Source organism: Arvicola amphibius, chromosome 10, assembly GCF_903992535.2.
Source record: "Arvicola amphibius chromosome 10, mArvAmp1.2, whole genome shotgun sequence".
Lineage (NCBI taxonomy): Eukaryota > Metazoa > Chordata > Mammalia > Rodentia > Cricetidae > Arvicola > Arvicola amphibius.
This window is the reverse complement of record NC_052056.1, coordinates 96,973,932-96,991,772: the sequence shown is the minus strand read 5'-3', so window position 1 is coordinate 96,991,772 and position 17,841 is coordinate 96,973,932.

Here is a 17,841-nt window from a genome sequence, read left to right as displayed (position 1 = left end):
GCTCCCAATTTACCCAGGAAATCTTGTATTTTTCTACTTTCCATGCAGATTAGATCCATGATGTCTCTCTTAGGGTCCTCTTTGTTGACTAGGTTCTCTGGGATAGTGAATTGTAGAGTTGTTTTTCTTTGTTTTATTTCTAAAAGTCACTTATGAGTCAGTAAATATGATCTTTGTCTTTCTGTGTTTGGGATACCTCATTCAATGTGATGTTTTCTATATCTATTTATTTGCACACAAATTTCAAGATGTCATTATTTTTTCTGCTGTGTACTCCATTGTGTAGATGTAGCACATTTTCCTTATCCATTCTTCAGGTCAAGAGGCATTTAAGTTATTTCCAGGTTCTGGACATGGCAATGAGGTTTCTATGAACATAGTTGAGGACATATCCTTGTGGTGTGATTGAGCATTTTTGGGTTATATATTCAAAAGTAGTATTGCTGGGTCTTGAAGCAGGTTGTTTTCTAATTTTCTGAGAAATTGCCATACTGATATCCTAAGCAGCTCTACTAGTTTGCACTCACAGTAGCAATGCATAAGTGTTCCCTTTACTCCACATCCTCTCCAGCATAAGTTTCCATAAGTGTTTTTGATATTAGCCATTCTGACAGGTGTAAGATGGAATCTCAGAGTTGTTTCAATTTGCATTTCTCTGATGGCTAAAGATGTGAGCATTTCCTTAAGTGTCTCTCAGCAATTTTAGATTCCTTTGTTGAGAGTTCTCTGTTTAGGCTTGTACCTCATTCTTTATTGGATTATTTGTTTGATGACCAATTTCTTGAGTTCTTTTTATATTTTGCAGATTAGGCCTCTGTCCATTGTGGGGTTGGTAAAGATCTTTTCCCATTCAGTAGGCTGCCTTTTTGTCTTGTTGACCATGTCCTTTGCTTTACAGAAGCTTCTCAGTTTCAGGAGGTCCCATTTATTAATTGTTTCTCTCAGTGTCTGTGCTACTAGTGTTATATTTAGGAAGTGGTCTCCTGTGCCAATGTGTTCAAGTGTACTTCCCATTTTGTCTTCTATTAGGTTCAGTGTGGTTGTTTTTTCCCATTTTTCTTTCTTTTTATTAAGAATTTTTCAATACAATCTTTTTTATTTAATATAACTATCCCTATTCCTGCTCCCTCTCCTTTTCCTGCTTCCTCCATCTTCCCACCACCCATCTCCCCATCAACTCCTCAGAAAGGTTAAGTCTTCCCATGAGGAATGAACAAATTCTGACACTTCAGTTTGAGGCAAGACCAAGGCCTTTGCCCCTATATCTAGGCTGAGAAAGGTATCTATCCAAAAAGAATGTGCTCATAAATGCCAGTTCAAGCACTAGGGATAAAATCTCGTCCTACTACCAGTGGCACTACAAACTGTCCAAGCCTTACAACTGTACCCCACTTTCAGTGGGCCTAATTTGGTCCTCTACAGATGTTCCTGCTATCAGTCCAGAGTCAGTGATCTTTCACTAGCTAAGGTCAGCTGTTTCTGTGGGTATCACCATCATGCTCTTATCCCCTTTGCTCACATTATTGCTCCTCCCTCTCTTGGGCTCTACTCAGGTAGCTCAACTCAGTGTTTTGCTGTAGATCACTTTATCTGCTGCTTCTGTCACTTGCTGGTTTAAGGTTCTGTGATGACAATTAAGGTAGTCATTAGTATGATTACAGGGGAAGGCCAATTTAGGCACCCTCTCCAATGTTGTTTAGAGTCTTTGTACTCATATTTATTTATTAAAAAAGAAAGCAAACTATATCCTTTCATTACACACAACAATATAAGTTCCCACTTCTTCCCCTCCTTTCACTCCCTCCACATAGCCTCCCACCCCACTCACATCAAAACCTCAGAGAGGTTTTTGAATAAGGCTCATTGCTTTGGGGAAAGCCCAATGCCCTCCCTACTATATCTGGGCTGAAAAAACTATCCATCCAAAGAGAGTAGGTTCCCAATAATCTTGTACATGAAGTAGGGATAAATCCTGGTGCCCCTGCCAGTGGCCCCTCAGTCTGCCTTAGCCATGCAACTGTCAACCACATTCGGAGGGACTAGTTTGGTCCTATGCTTGTTTGTTCCTAGTCTGGCTGAAGTTGGTAAGCTACCATTATCTCAAATTGACTGATTGAGTGGTGTGCCCATCATGGTCTTGACATCTTTGCTCACATTCTCATTTCTCCCACTCTTCAGTTGGACTTTGGGAGCTCAGTTCGATGGTCCAATGTGGGTCTCTGCCTCTGTTTCCATCAGTTTCTGGAGGAAGATTCTATGGTGATATTTAAGATATTCATTAGTCTGCTATAGGGTAAGTAAAGATCAGGCCCCCTCTACTCTTTTGCTTAGGGTATTAGCTGGTTTCACCTTGTGGATTCCAGGGAGTTTCTCTAGAGCCAGGTATCTTGCTAACCACATAATGGCTCCCTTAATCAGGATACCTTATTCATTGCTGTCATCTCTGTCCTTCCTCGATCTCGAATATCCTTCTCCTCACCCTTCCCCTTCTCCCATCCTTTCTCTTCCACAATCTGTTCTCTCCCAAACCCCATGCTCCCAATTTTGCCAGGCAATCTTGTTGATTTTGATTTACCAGGTGAATCTATATATGTTTTTCTTAGGGTTCACCTTATTCCTTAGCTTCTCTAAGATCATGAACTATGGGTTCAATATCTTTTGTTTATAGCTAGTATCCACTTATGAGTGAGTATATACCGTATTCATCTTTTTGGGTCTGGGTTGCCTCACTCAGGATAGTGTTTTCTAATTCCATCCATTTGCATGCAAAATCCAAGATTTACTCCTTTTTACATCTGAGTAGTATTCTAATGTGTAAAGGTGCCACATTTTCTTTATCCATTCTTTGGTTGAGGGGCATCTAGGTTGTTTCCAGGTTCTGGCTATTACAAATATTGCTGCTATTAACATAGGTGAGCAAATGCCATTATAGTATGATTGAGCATATTTTGGGTAAATGGCCAAGAGTGGTATTGCTGGATCCTGAGGTAGGTTGACTCCCAATTTTTTGAGAAACTGCCACACTGATCTCCAAAGTGGATGTACAAGTTTGCATTCCAACCAGCAATGGCTGAGTGTTCCCCATACTCCATATCCTCTCCAACAGAAGCTATCATTGGTGTTTTTAATCTTAGCCATTCTGACAGGTGTGAGATGCTATCTCAGAGTTGTTTTGACTTACATTTCCCTGATGGCTAAGGATGTTGGACATTTCCTTTAGTACTTTTTGGCAATTTGAGATTCTTCTGTTGAGATTCTCTGTTTTGTTCAGTTTCCCATTTTTAAACTGTTTTTTAGAATTTTGATGTCTAATTTCTTGAGGTTTTTAAAAATATATTTTAGAGATCAGTTCTTTGTCTGATGTGGGGTTGGAGAAGGTCTTTTCACATTTAGTAGGCTGCCTTTTTGTCTTATTGTCTGTTTCCTTTGCTTTACAGATGCTTTTCAGTTACAAGAGTTCCTATTTATTTATTGTTGCTTGCAGGGTCTGTGCTACTGGTGTTATATTTAGTAAGTGGTCTCCTGTGCTCATGTATTTTTAGACTACTTTCCACTTTCTCTTCTATCAGGTTCAGTGTCTTTGGCTTAATATGGAGGTCTTTAATTCATTTGGACTTGAGTTTTGTGCATGGGGATAGATATGGGTCTATTTTCATTCTTCTACAGGTTGTCAAAGCCAATAACCAGGCTCTCGCTTACATCCTGCTTACCACTCTCATCTTCTGTTTGCTCTGTCCACTGCTCTTCATCGGCCATCCCAACACAGCCACCTGCATCCTGCAGCAGAGCACATTTGCAGTGCTGTTCACGGTGGCTCTCTCCACAGTCTTGGCCAAAGCTCTTACTGTGGTTCTGGCTTTCCAAAATCACAGTTCCAGGGAGATTGTGCAGGGAGCCAATTTGCTGGCCGCCATTACAAGATGGCGCTGCCGAGCCCCTGCACCACCGAGTAAACAATTCCATATTAGGCAAGGCTGTAGACGGAACCTCTCGCATGCGCAGTAGTGCACAGTAATCTTGGCCAATCCCGTGGCCGGGGGCATCGAAAGACAAGTGAGTAGCCAATCCAGGCACGACCCATGTCCGCTCTCCCTATATAAGCGGCTGCCATTTAGTGCTCTGGGCCCTTCGCTTCCTGCTTTCCCTTCAACCAAGAGGCTCCAATAAAGTGTGATTTGAGAAGAATCCTCGACCCGGTGGTCGTTCTTCCCTGCTGGCCAGGGGGGTTCTCCGCAAGATTGATAAGATGGATAATGATAACAAGGGCTCATAATATCATAATTCCTATCTGCACCCTTATTCAACTTGTATTCTGTGGAATTTGGCTGATCACCTCTCCTTTTATTGAGTCAGATGCTTCCTCTGATCACAGCCACATAATTATTATATACAACAAGGGATCCACTATTGCCTTCTATTCTGTCCTGGGATACCTCTGCTGCTTGGCACTTGTGAGTTACACTATGGCTTATCCATCCAGGAACCTGCCTGACACATTCAATGGAACCAAATTCCTATCATTTGGCATGCTTGTGTTCTTCACTGTGTGGATATCCTTTCTCCCTGTCTACCACAAGCACCAAAGGAAATTTCATTGTGGCCATGGAAGTCTTCTCTAGTTTGGCTTCCAGTGCAGGGCTTTTTGGCTGCATTTTTGTCCACAAGTGCTACATTATTTTGTCGAGACCAGATAGGAACTTGCTTCATTGCATCAGGGACAAAGCACATTCTAGGCGAAATATTCTTCATCAAGCTTAGTTCATTTCTTTCTTAATAACATTCTAGAAGACAAGCAGCACTTTCATTGTCCAACACAAGACCATAATTTGGGTTTTGATTCCACACATTAGCATTTCATGATCTAATTTTATTGCCCTCATCTTGCAAACATCAGATTTAGTGCTTTTAATTTATATTGCATTTATATATTCTGTGATTATACGCACATTTATATATTCTGTGATTATGCTACTGTTCTTTTTACTTTTTGATATAATATGTTTATGTGATGCATTTTTATGTTCTAATTTTCTTAGGTTTTCATATAAAATTTTTTATTTTAGAAAGTACATTTCAATAAATTAATTTCTCATCTCAGTTAGCTTATACAAATGATTCAATGTCAAACTTTTACACTTAATTTTTTTCAGAACTTTATAACCTTGCTTTTAACATGATATATTCCCAGGAGAGAAAACATAGAGATAATTACATTAATCCACTGTTTGAACTGTGACTGCCTATGTGAAATGTCCACCTTGAACCAGATTATCTTAAATGTCCTAGCATTTTCTTTGTCTCTACATAGCCATATAGTTTTTCAAAATCTACTCACTCCTCCTAAATTCTTTCCTTTTGGTTAATTAGTATGTATTCTTTTAGTTGAAAGCATGTATTTGGTGAATCTTATAATTTTATAACTACCTACTTCCCAGTAACTTGTCAACTTTTCATAGAAGACATGTACTCCAGTAAGACTGAGTATTTGTTTGTGATTTCTCTATTACATGTTGTATAGGTATGCAAGTCTGTGAGATATTTACTAGTGTATGCCTTTATTTTAGTCAGGTATCTTCCCTCATATTTAGCTGTTCAGAAAGTATAAATATTCAAGAAGAAGACAGGGAAAGTTGTATTAAATTTTACAATTTGAATAGAAATCATTCAAGCCAGATTTTGACTTTGACAATTGGCTTAGACAGTGACTATTTCTTTGTTAACTTCTGAAGGAATTTGTGTGATGCAAATGAACAACAGGAGCTCCTTTAAATATTCCCATAATATTTTTTGTACACTGGGTAAATAGAAACCAGTCTCCTCCTGTGGAATACACAATTGGACACAAGATAAAAGCATCTTTTTAGACAACTGAGACCTAAGAGCAGGCAGAGAGTGTCTGATAGAGTGGCAGAAAGAATAGTGTTAAAAACACAGCACACTGGGAGCAGAGCCATGGAGGCTCAGCAGACACTGATAAAATGCACTATGCAATTCAGCTTCTAAACTCTAGAAATACTCTTAAAAGAACAGACCCATGTCCCTTTCTGAATGGAGAGGGAGTAGGGGTGGATGATGAGGGAAATAGATGGGAAAGAGGAGTGGATAGGAAGAGAGCAGGGAGGGAAAACTGGTTGATATGTGAAATAAATGAAAAAGTTTTTAAATTTAATATTTAAAAAAAGAACAGACCCAGAAGAAGAAACAAGTTTGACCCTTATATCATCATTAAGATCCCCCTGTTCAACCAGTCAGCCACAAAGAAGACAGAAGACAACAGCACACTTGTGTTTACTGTTGATGTCTAGGACACAAGCACCACCTGACAAAGGCTGTAAAGATTCCTGAAGACCTTGATGAACAAATGCTTTTGTAGTATGATAGGGCATCCCTTCCATATATTCCCAGGAGTGGTATTGCTGGATCCTGGGGTAGGTTGATCCCGAATTTCCTGAGAAACTGCCACACTGCTTTCCAAAGTGGTTGCACAAGTTTGCATTCCCACCAGCAATGGATGAGTGTTCCAATTACACACAGGCTCTCCAGCAAAGGCTATCATTGGTGTTTTTGATTTTAGCCAATCTGACAGGTGTAAGATGGTATCTCAAAGTTGTTTTGATTTGCATTTCCCTGATTGCCAAGGAGGTTGAGCATGACCTTAGGTGTTTTTTGGCCATTTGAACTTCTTCAGTTGAGAATTCTCTGTTCAGATCAGTACCCCATTTTTTTTTGATTGGGTTAATTAGAGTTTTAATGTCCAGTTTCCTGAGTTCTTTATATATATATTTTGGAGATCAGACCTTTGTCTGTTGTGGGGTTGGTGAGGATCTTCTCCCAGTCAGTAGGTTGCCTTTTTGTCTTAATGACAGTGTCCTTTGTTTTACTGAAGCTTCTCAGTTTTAGGAGGTCCCATTTATTCAATGTTGCCCTTATTGTCTGTGCTATACAGGGGTTATACATAGGAAGTGGTCTCCTGTGCCCGTATGTTGTAGACTATTTCCCACTTTCTCTTCTATCAGGTTCAGTGTGTTCAGATTGATATTGAGGTCTTTAATCCATTTTGACTTGAGTTTTGTGCATGGTGATAGATATGGATCTATTTTCATTCTTCTGCAGGTTGACATCCAGTTATGCCAGCACCATTTGTTGAAGATGCTTTCTTTCTTCCATTGTATACTTTTATCTCCTTTGTCGAAAATCAGGTGTTCATAGGTTTGTGGGTTAATATCCGGGTCTTCTATTTGATTCCATTGGTCGACTTTTCTGTTTTTATGCCAGTACCAAGCTGTTTTCATTACTGTAGCTCTGTAATAGAGTTTGTAGTCAGGGATGGTAATGCCTCCAGAAGTTCCTTTATTATATAAGATTGTTTTGGCTATCCTGGGTTTGTTGTTTTTCCAAATAAAGTTGATTATTGTTCTCTCAAGGTCTGTGAAGAATTTTGTTGGGATTTTAATGGGGATTGCATTGAACTTCTAGATTGCCTTTGGTAGAATTGCCATTTTTACTATGTTGATCCTACCCATCCAAGAGCATGGGAGGTCTTTCCATTTTCTGGTATCCTCTTCAATTTCTTTCTTCAAAGACTTAAAGTTCTTGTCAAATAGATCTTTCACTTCCTTGGTTAGAGTTACCCCAAGATATTTTATGCTATTTGTGGCTATTGTAAAAGGTGAAGTTTCTCTGAATTCCCTCTCTGCTTCTCTATCTTTTGTGTATAGGAGGGCTAGTGATTTTTTTTTGAGTTGCTCTTGTAGCCTGCCACTTCACTGAAGGTATTTATCAGCTGTAGGAGTTCTTTGGTAGAGGTTTGGGGGGTCACTAATGTACACTATCATATCATCTGCAAATAGGAAAGTTTGACTTCTTCCTTTCTGATTCGAATCCCCTTGATATCCTGATGTTGTCTGAAGGCATAAGTCACAAACAATCCCACACCAGTTTGGAATTATTATTAATAGAATGGTTATTTATTTAAGGGGGGAAAACTTACAGATCACCCTTCCACACAACAGCCCTCTGCACAATCAGGAAGGGAGACTAGTCGCCGGAAGTGGAGTGGGAAACCAGAGAGAAAGCGGAGGGAAGTGGCAACTTTTTTAAAGAGAGAGAGAGACCACATCCCTAATGGGCTGGTATCTCAGCAGCTATTGGCTGAAGGAGTGGAAGAAGCTCCCACAACAGTTGTCTTATTGCTATTGCTAGAACTTCAAGAACTATGTTGAAGAGATATGGTGAGAGCCTTGTCTTGTTCCTGAATTTAGTGGAATGGCTTTGAGTTTCTCTCTATTTAATTTAATATTAGCTGTTGGCTTGCTATATATTGCTTTTATTATATTTAGGTATCATCCTTGTATCCCTAACCTCTCCAAAACCTTTATCATAAAGTTGTGTTGAATTTTGTCAAATGCTTTTTCCGCATCTAATGAAATGATCATATGGTTTTTTTTTCTTTCAGTTCATTTACACTAAGGATTACATTAATAGATTTGTGTATGTTGAACCAGCCCTGTATCTCTGGGATGAAGCCTACTTGATTGTAATGGATAATTTTTTAAATGTGTTCTTGGATTCTGTGTGCCAGAATTTTATTGAGAATTTTTGCATTGATGTTCATGAGTGAGATTGGTCTGTAATTCTCTTTCTTGGCTGGGTCTTCATGTGGTTTTGGAATCAGGGTGACTGTAGCTTCATAAAAAGAGTTTGGCAATGACTTTTGTTTCTGTTATGTGAAACACATTAAGGGGAATAGGTATCAGCTCTTCTTGGAAGTTCTGATAAAATTCTGCATTAAAACCATCAGGTCCTGGGCTTTTTTTGGTTGGGAGGTTTTTTATGACAGCTTCTATTTCCTCACAACTTATAGGTCTATTTAAATTGTTCGCCTGGTCTTGATTTAATTTTGGTAAATTGTACTTATCTAGAAACAAGTCCATTTCTTTTACATTTTCCAACTTTGTGGCATATAAGCTTTTGTAGTATGACCTAATGATTCTCTGGATTTCCTCAGTGTCTGTTGTTATGTCCCCCTTTTCATTTCTGAGCTTATTAATTTGCATGTTCTCTCTCTGCCTTTTGATTAATTTGGACAAAGGTTTGTCAATCTTCCTGACTTTCTCAAAGAACCAGCTCTTTGTTTCCTTGATTTTTTGGGTTGTTTTCTGTGTTTCTATTTTGTTGATTTAAGCCCTCAGTTTGATTATTTCCAATCTTCTACTCCTTCTGGGTGTGTGTGCTTCTTTTTTTCCAGAGCTTTCAGGTGTGCTGTTAAGTCTCTAATGTGAGCTTTCTCCGTATTCTTAATGTGGGCACTTAGTGCTATGAACTTTCCTCTTAGCACTGCTTTCATAGTGTCCCATAGGTTTGGGTATGTTGTGTCTTTATTTTCATTGAATTCAAGGAAGACTTTAATTTCTTTATTTCTTCCCTGACCCAGGGGTGGTTCAGTAGTTGGCTGTTCAGCTTCCAAGAGTTTGTAGGCTTTCTGGGGGTAGAATTATTGTTAAATTCTAACTTTATTCCATGGTGATCTGATAAGACAGGGGTAGTTACTAATATTTTTTTGTATCTGTGGAAGTTTGCTTTGTTACTGAGTATGTGGCCAATTTTCGAGATGGTTCCATGAGCTGCAGAGAAGAAGGTATATTCTTTCCTATTTGGGTAGAATGTTCTATAGATGTCTGTTAAGTCCATTTGGTTCATTACCTCCATTAATTCTCTTATTTCTCTGTTAGGTTTCTGTCTGATTAACCTGTCCATTGGTGAGAGAGGAGTGTTGAAGTCTCCTACTATTGGTGTGTGTGGTTTGATGGCTGCCTTGAGTTCTAGTAATGTTTCTTTTACATAAGTGGGTGCTTTTATATTAGGGGCATAGATATTCAGGATTGAGACTCCATCCTGATGATTTTTTCCTGTTATGAGTATAAAATGTCCCTCTCCATCTCTTCTGATTGATTTTAGTTTGAAGTCAACTTTGTTAGAAATTAGTATGGCCACACCCACTTGTTTCTTAGGTCCATTTGCTTGATAAACCTTTTCCCAACCCTTTACTCTGAGTAGATGTCTCTCTTTGTGGTTGAGGTGTGTTTCTTGTGAACAGCAGAGTGTTGGATCCTGTTTTCGTATCCAATCTCTTAGCCTGTGCCTTTTTATAGGTGAATTGAGTCCAATGATATTCTGTGATATTAATGACCAGTGGTTGTTAACTCCAGTTATTTATTTATTTTTGGTAGTAGAGTTTGTGTGTTTCCCTTCTTTAAGTTGTGCTGGTAAAGGGTCGCTAGATGTCTGGGTTATTGTGGGCATTGTTGGACTCCTTGGTTTGTGATTTTCTTCTATTACTTTCTGTAAGGCTGGATTTGTGGCTACATATTGTTTAAATTTGTCTTTATCCTGGAATATTTTGTTTTCTCCATTGATAGTGAATGAAAGCTTGGCTGGGTATAGTAGTCTGGGCTTGCATCCATGTTCCCTTAGTTTCTGTAGCACATCTCTCCAAGACCTTCTGGCTTTCATGGTTTCCAGTGAGAAGTCAGGTGTAATTCTGATAGGTTTACCTTTTTCAGTTACTTGACCTTTTTCCTTTGCAGCTCTTAATATTCTTTCTTTAATCTGTATGTTTTGTGTTTTGATTATTATATGGTGAGGGGATGTGGTTTTTTTTTTTTTTTTTTGATCCAGTCTATTCGGTGTTCTGTATGCTTCTTGAACCTTCATAGGAATATCTTTCTTTAGGTTGGGAAAATTTTCTTCTATAATTTTATTGAATATATTTTCTGGGCATTTGAGCTGTAAATCTTCTCCTTCATCTACCCCTATTATTCTTAGGTTTGGTCTTTTTATTGTGTCGCAGATTTCCTGAATGTTTTGTGATGAGAAATTGTTGGATTTGCTGTTTTTTTTTTTTTTGATCAGTGCATTTGTTTTCTCTATGGTGTCTTCAGAATCTGAGATTCTTTCTTTTATCTCTTGTATTCTATTGGCTATGCTTGTTTCTGTAGTCTCTGTTTGTTTACCTAGATTTTCCATATCCAGCTGGCCCTCGGTTTGTGTTTTCTTCATTGCCTCCATTTCAGTTTTCAAGTCTTAAACTGTTTCCATTATCTGTTTGATTGTTTTTTTTCTTGGATTCCTAGGATATCGTTTACAGATTTATTCATTTCTTCAAAATTTTTGTTATTCTTCTCATCCATTTCTTTAAGGGAGTTTTTCACGTCCTGTTTAAGGGACTCTATCACTTTCATAAAGTCATTTTTTTCTACTTCTTCTTGATTAGGGTGTTCAAGTCCTCCTGTTGTAAGTTCTCTAGGTTCTGGTTTCATGTTGTTTTTCAGATTGTTGGAGGGATTCTTACTTTGGCGCCTGCCCATCTCTTCCTCTGAATTCTCTCCAGTGGATCTTCTGGTTCAGGATCAGTTCCCCTTGCCTGCCAGGCACCCCTCTGATGGATCTTCTGGTACAGGATCAGAGCTGCTAGGTGGCCAGGGAGTTCACAGACAAAAGGCCTACCTTGCTGCAAGCAGGCTATTGAAACAAAGGAACTCCTGCCCGATTGCACTCACCAGTCTGTCCCAGCACCCAAAAAGGCTGAGTTGGGGGATCTTATGGCCCCAAAGAAGGGAGGAAGATGGGAGGGGTTTACTGGGTGCAAGCTGGGAGGGGATAGGAAGAGGGAGGCAGTAGCCAGGGAGAGTAGCCCCTGCAGGATGGCCAGGAAGTAAAGGGGGTTGAGGAATGTCTGTGCTCCATCTCCTGGGCTGCTGCCATGGGTCAGAAACTCACTCATCCCTCCGATGGATCATCTGATACAGGATCAGAGCCCCTAGGTGTCCAGGAACCTCGCTGAGAAAAGGCCTACCTTGCTGCAGGCAGGCTATTGAAACAAAGGAACTCCCGCCTGAATGCGCTCACCACTCTGTTCCAGCGCCCAAAGGGGCTCTATCATGCAATTCTTGTTTGACAATATATTGTTTTCAGATGTGACCAGTGTAAATAAGGTCATTATGGTTGGATCAGATGTGGTTAAAACTCTATTATAACATAAAGACCCTCCTATGGTATGGCCCTGACAAAGAAGGAAATGTTTCTGCTTCAATGCAAGGATGGCTGAGACTTCATCACTTGATTCTTAGAGAAGACACATCATTTTGTGCCTGAGGATCAGAGTACGAGTGGGCCCAGAGAGTATTGGAGATTGAAATTCTGTGTCCTTGTGTTGTGGCAGAGTAAATATCTCATGTTCTCAAACTCTTCCTTTCAGGTATTTGTCATAGAACTACTGAAACAATACTCTATAAGTATATTGATGAATTGGCTTATACAACTCATTTTAAGCACAGAGTGCCCTATAAAATTCACAATAAGTCATCAATTCTTCTATGAAGCTGATAAATTTTTCTTCTCATTTTTTCATCAGGTGTCCAAACTGGGTTTTCCACATTATCTCTGAATAGTTCAGATTTTATTCTATATTCTATCCTTTGTATGCCAAAGTAAGTCTTCATATGTCAGTGGGAGATTAGAAATTAGAACCCATTATGTGGGCATGGTAGTCTGGAAAGAACTGTGGAAATATGGAGCCACAAACACTGAGAGTGAGAATAATTTTAGGACCTGATGCAGAACAAAGATCTTGAATTAGTTTGTCTTACACTTAACATTAGATGTTAAAATTAGCTCATGAAGTAATGAGTTGCTTTAGAGCATTGTCCTATAAGCTTGGGTTTGATTGATTCTCTTCCTGCTCCTGCTCCACTACACACCCTCACAGAACCCTTTGCCCCAGTATTTCTCCTTCCACTCTCACATTTCGTGTTCTATTACTATCTGCCCTTCACAAATGATTTAGTCCCACCATTTGACCCCTTTCTCCCACTTCTATGCACATATGCATGAGAACACAAATATTTACTAATACAAAGATGTTATTATGAGACAGAGCATGTAGTAATTGTCTTTTGAAGCCTGGGTTGCTTCAATTAACATACGTTCCAGTTCTATTATAATTTTTTTCCTTGGAAAAAATTCGAAAGCATTGAGGAAACATATTCTTAGTCTCCTTTTGTTGATGGACATTTAGGCTGCTGCATTTTCTTGCTGTAGTGAAAAGAATGGCCATAATAAATCCTATTGGGCAGGTATCTTTGTGGGAGGGCATATGGGTCTTTAGGTGCATGTCCACAAGTGGAAGATAATGGCCATAAGTTGTGTTATGCTTAGTTTTGAAACTCCTCCAGTTCTCTCCATTGCAGCAAAATGGCTACAATGTATGAGGGTTTTTCTAATTCCTAGCATTCTTATAATCATTGGTTCTCTGCCTTGTATTGTTTTGCTATTTGATGATTTATCTCATTTTATTTTATGTGTATGAATGTTTTACTTGAATGTTTGTAAGTGCACTGTTTGTTTGTTTGATGTCCTGGAAGGCAGAAGAGTACACAGATCCTCTGGAACTGGAGATAGAGAGAGCTCTAAGCTACCATGCAGATGCTAGAAACTAAACCACAGTCCTATGAAAGTAGAAAATACCCTGACGTTCTAAGCTCTCTTTCCTGTCCCATTTTGACAAGGTGGAAACCGAGTTTCAACATAAGCATTTCTAACTTTCTATGTGCTCATATGTGTATCTCTGCACATGGGAATATGTGGTTGTGGGTCATGTGTGTACACGAGTGCCATGTTTCCAGGAGCTCATGCACATGCTGAAGCCATTGATATCACAACTGTCACTGAGGCAGGCAGCTGAAGCCCAGTATCTCCTTCTCCAGCTGGGATTGTAGGCTTCCACAAGACCATATCAAAATTCTTAAGTGTGCTGAAGACTTGAATCAGGTCTCCATGTTTGTACAGAAAAATGATTTTTTACAAATAGACACTTCCAGCCTCTTAAAGTTCTATTTGCATTATTGTCTTTGGTAAAGATTGTAAACATCTTAAAATGTGGTTGCTGAACATCTGAACTGTTTGGAAAATTGCATTGTCAGGATTATGCCCGCTTCTGTTTAATTGTTTGGGGGTGGTTTTAATTTTTGTTGATTTTGGTGTTCAATGTTTGTTCTTCTTCAAGTACTCCACATATTAGTACTCTGAAGTAGAACAGGAACAATTTTTTCCCATGGTGCAGGGTGCCTGTGTGCTGGCTCATTGGCAAAGAAAGATAAAAGAGCAAGAAAGCCAGAGATAGGATCTTATGATAAAATATGGAAAAACATGAATAAAATTACATATTTACAAAGAGGAAGAAAAATGCATACTTAATAATTCAAAATATGAAATAAAGTGAAAAGGTATTTAAAATATAAAAATGGGTAGAGAATAAAATAAAGCACTAGAGAAATGCTTTGTCAATATTCACTAATATTGGACCTACACTTGAATCTATAAACTGTAAACAGGAGTCTATGGTTGTTGTGTAGTATAGGTCATGTCTAATAGTGTCCTCTGTTCTCACTTTACTGTGTTGTAGCTATGTTTTAACAGAATCATAGACCTTAGTATAGCTGACTTTATGACAGAAATACTATTCAGGCCATAAAACTGAGTACATAAATAGTACCACCAAAAACAAAAATAAAGTCCTAATTCATCAAAGCTCACAGTTCTGGGAAACTACTAAGCTTATTTTGTGGCTTTGGTAACTCTGATTCTGAGTAACTGGTCTTTTTAATGAAGTATATCAACCCAGGATATGGTATTTGTACATAAAAGGTCAACCTGAGAAAGGTTCAGGGTTTCACTGTGATCATGAATACCCAGTATATTCACTGCCCAGCTAATGCTTTCTATTGTCCTAAACTTGTGTCCAAGACTTCTCTGGTAGAGCCCACATCTCCAGAGGTTCAACCAAGATCTCCATGTACTGGACTTGAAGATACCTGGTTTCAGAGCCCCTCAGGGTGGGAAAGGGCATGGTGGATAAGGAACTTCTGAAGAATACACAACTTGAGATGTCCCAGGTCCACTAGAATCCCTTTGATCAATTGCTTCCTAATGCTTTGGAGGAGTCTGATACCTCCATCCCCAGAAGAGGCAAATTAGAAAGTTGCCTGGTTTATCACCTCTGGAGGGAAATCTGGTTAGAGTGGTTAGAGTGCCTTCTGTTTCAACACATAGGTCACACACTGCTGTTAAATCCCTGATGTGGGATTCCCCTCTGTATGCTGTGATTACCATTAATGAATAAAGAAAACTGGCTTGGCCTGATAGGGTAGAACAGAACTAGGTGGAGGAAAACTAAATTGAATACTGGGAGGAGAAAAAAGGCAGTAAAAGAGAAGTCATGGAGCTGCCATCGGAGACAGATGCTGGAACCTTAGCAGGTAAGCCCCAGCCACATGGTGATACACAGATTAAGAGAAATGGGTTAAATTAATATATAAGAGCCAATAAGAAGCTAGAGCTAATGGGCCAAGCAGTGATTTAAATAATATGGTTTCTGTGTGATTATTTCAGTTCTGGGCTGCCAGGACAAACAACCGGCCTCCTTACTACAAACTGGCGCCCAATGTGGGGCTCAAACCCACAACCCTGAGATTTAGAGTATCATGCTCTACCAATTGAGCTAGCCAGGCAGCTGGAAAACAATTGGTCTCTTCTTCCAACAAATCCATGTTTGTTCAGGTGCATGAATATATTTTAGCCATCCCTGGTTGTCTTTATAGTCTCTCTCTGTCTTTCTATGTATGTCTGTCAGTTCTATTTCCCAGTGCCTTTCTCTAGTAGAAAACCTCCCCCAACACAACCCTCCTAGCTTAGGATCTTTATGTATCTTGTTGGGGACCTGAATCCTTTTGTCTCTGCCAGGTCACCTAGAGAAACACACAAAACACAACAATAAGAACAAACAAACAACACTTGTCCCAATCATGTAGTGCTGTTTGTTTCATCATTTGTCTCCAATGACATACTGGTCCCTGTGTGGAGGGGCTGAGCCCGTCATCCAGGGTCCCTGTACCCTGTATTCTATGTGGAAGGTACAAAGGGAGGGAGGAATAGTTTTCTGGGCCATGCATTCCCTTCACTGCCCTGTCCATTCTAAACAGTCCCAAGAAAGGGGAAAGGAAGCTCCACTTCTTTCTGTTCCATGATTTATGGCCTCCTTTAAAGGGTGATCTGTATAATCAGAAAACTCAAAAGTTACCATTCTCTTAAAAATTAGAAAAAACTTCCCCGGTCCAGCAAGGGAATTGCTGCTGGACAATGCTGCCTGTATAGAATGGATATCCCTTCTGCCAAACACTGACCATGGAGACTTTAGGTAATTTTTAGGATTAAAGACAGTTGCTCAAAAAATTTCCTTTGTCACCCAGTTGACCCCAGAATTTAGAAAAAAATAGTTATAAAACTTAAAAACAAATTTAAAGGTATAACTAGGTCTCAACTGCTGAAGGGAGCTAAAAGGTATTTAACAACAGAAACCTGATGGAGAGACAAGAATTTTTGCATAAACTGATAGCCACAATCACCTTGTTTGGGGATGAGATGCAGATAGACTTAAAGATACTCAGCAAAATATTGGTGTCTTGCCTTGTGTCAGAAAAGTATTTAGCTGAAAGTCAAAAGATACAGTTGGACTCCGCCTTGGAACACAAGGCAGCTGCACATAGGAATTCATAACCAGTGAGACAGCATGCAGAATCCTAGTACAAGCCCTAGCTAGACCAAATCCCACCATGGAGAAAGAAAGTAGACATGAATTCCCACTCAAACATGAAGAGCTTCTGGCAATTGATGGCTGCTGGGAAATGGAGTCAGACAATTGATCTTAATAAAACTCTTAGATACTGCTTATGGAACTGAAGTTTTGGGTGCTTGCAACAATAGCTGTTATTGCTTTAATTCAGTCTTTCATGGTTCTCAAAATAGTGGTAAAACTTTGAGCCTGTGGCAGTGGGTCATTTCTCACAGACTTTTGAAGTTTATACCTACTCCTCATTCTGGCCTTCAATCTCTGTTTCCTTGTTCTCTACCATTATGAGGAGTGGATACCTCCAGCTCTCATTACCTGGTATTTAGCGAATCCTGTTAATACACCTGTCTTGCTAAGATGGACTAATAACTCTTGAAAACCAAGAAGCAAAATAAGCATTTCCTCTTCTAGTTTTTATCACTGGTCATTTTTCTCAAGGAAGAGAGACCTAATAAAAATCGAGAACAAGTGCTTCCTTAAAAAACAACCCACAAATATATATGTAAAATTATTTTAGAATAATGGAATACTTTAGCTGGTAGTTTATATATGTATATCCAGTTAAAAAATTTGGAGTCTAAGAGCTTATATTGTGGTGGCTAAGATGGTGGTCCTATAACCAGCACCAATGCTGAAGGGAAGGAGAGAGGGATGGAAAGGAAGCAGGGAGTAAACTTCAGTGATAATGGGAGGGAACAGTAGAGACCTCATACTATAACCCAGCACCTCAACACTGTCACATACATAAACAGGCTTCAAACACAAGAACCTGTAAGAGAATAAACATGTCAAAACTGTAACAACCAACTTTTGCATGTATTATTACTGATTTGCAGTTTATATAGATAGTAGTATCATATAGACCTTCACAACTGCATCTGGGAGTCCCTATAATAATCACAATCTAAAGACTAAATGCAGTTGGGTATGATGGTACATGCATATAATCCCAACACTTGAGGGGCAGAAAAAGGATTGCCGCACAGGTGAGGGCTGCCTGTTCTATACTGTGAACTCCAGAAGAGCTAAGGGTTTGTAAAAAAGCCCCCTTATAAAACTGTCCTCAAGAAACTGAATACTTAGTGATGTATGAGCTATTCACTCAAGTGCACAGCTGTACTGGGTGCTAGTTTCTCTCGGGGACAGACATTTCAGTT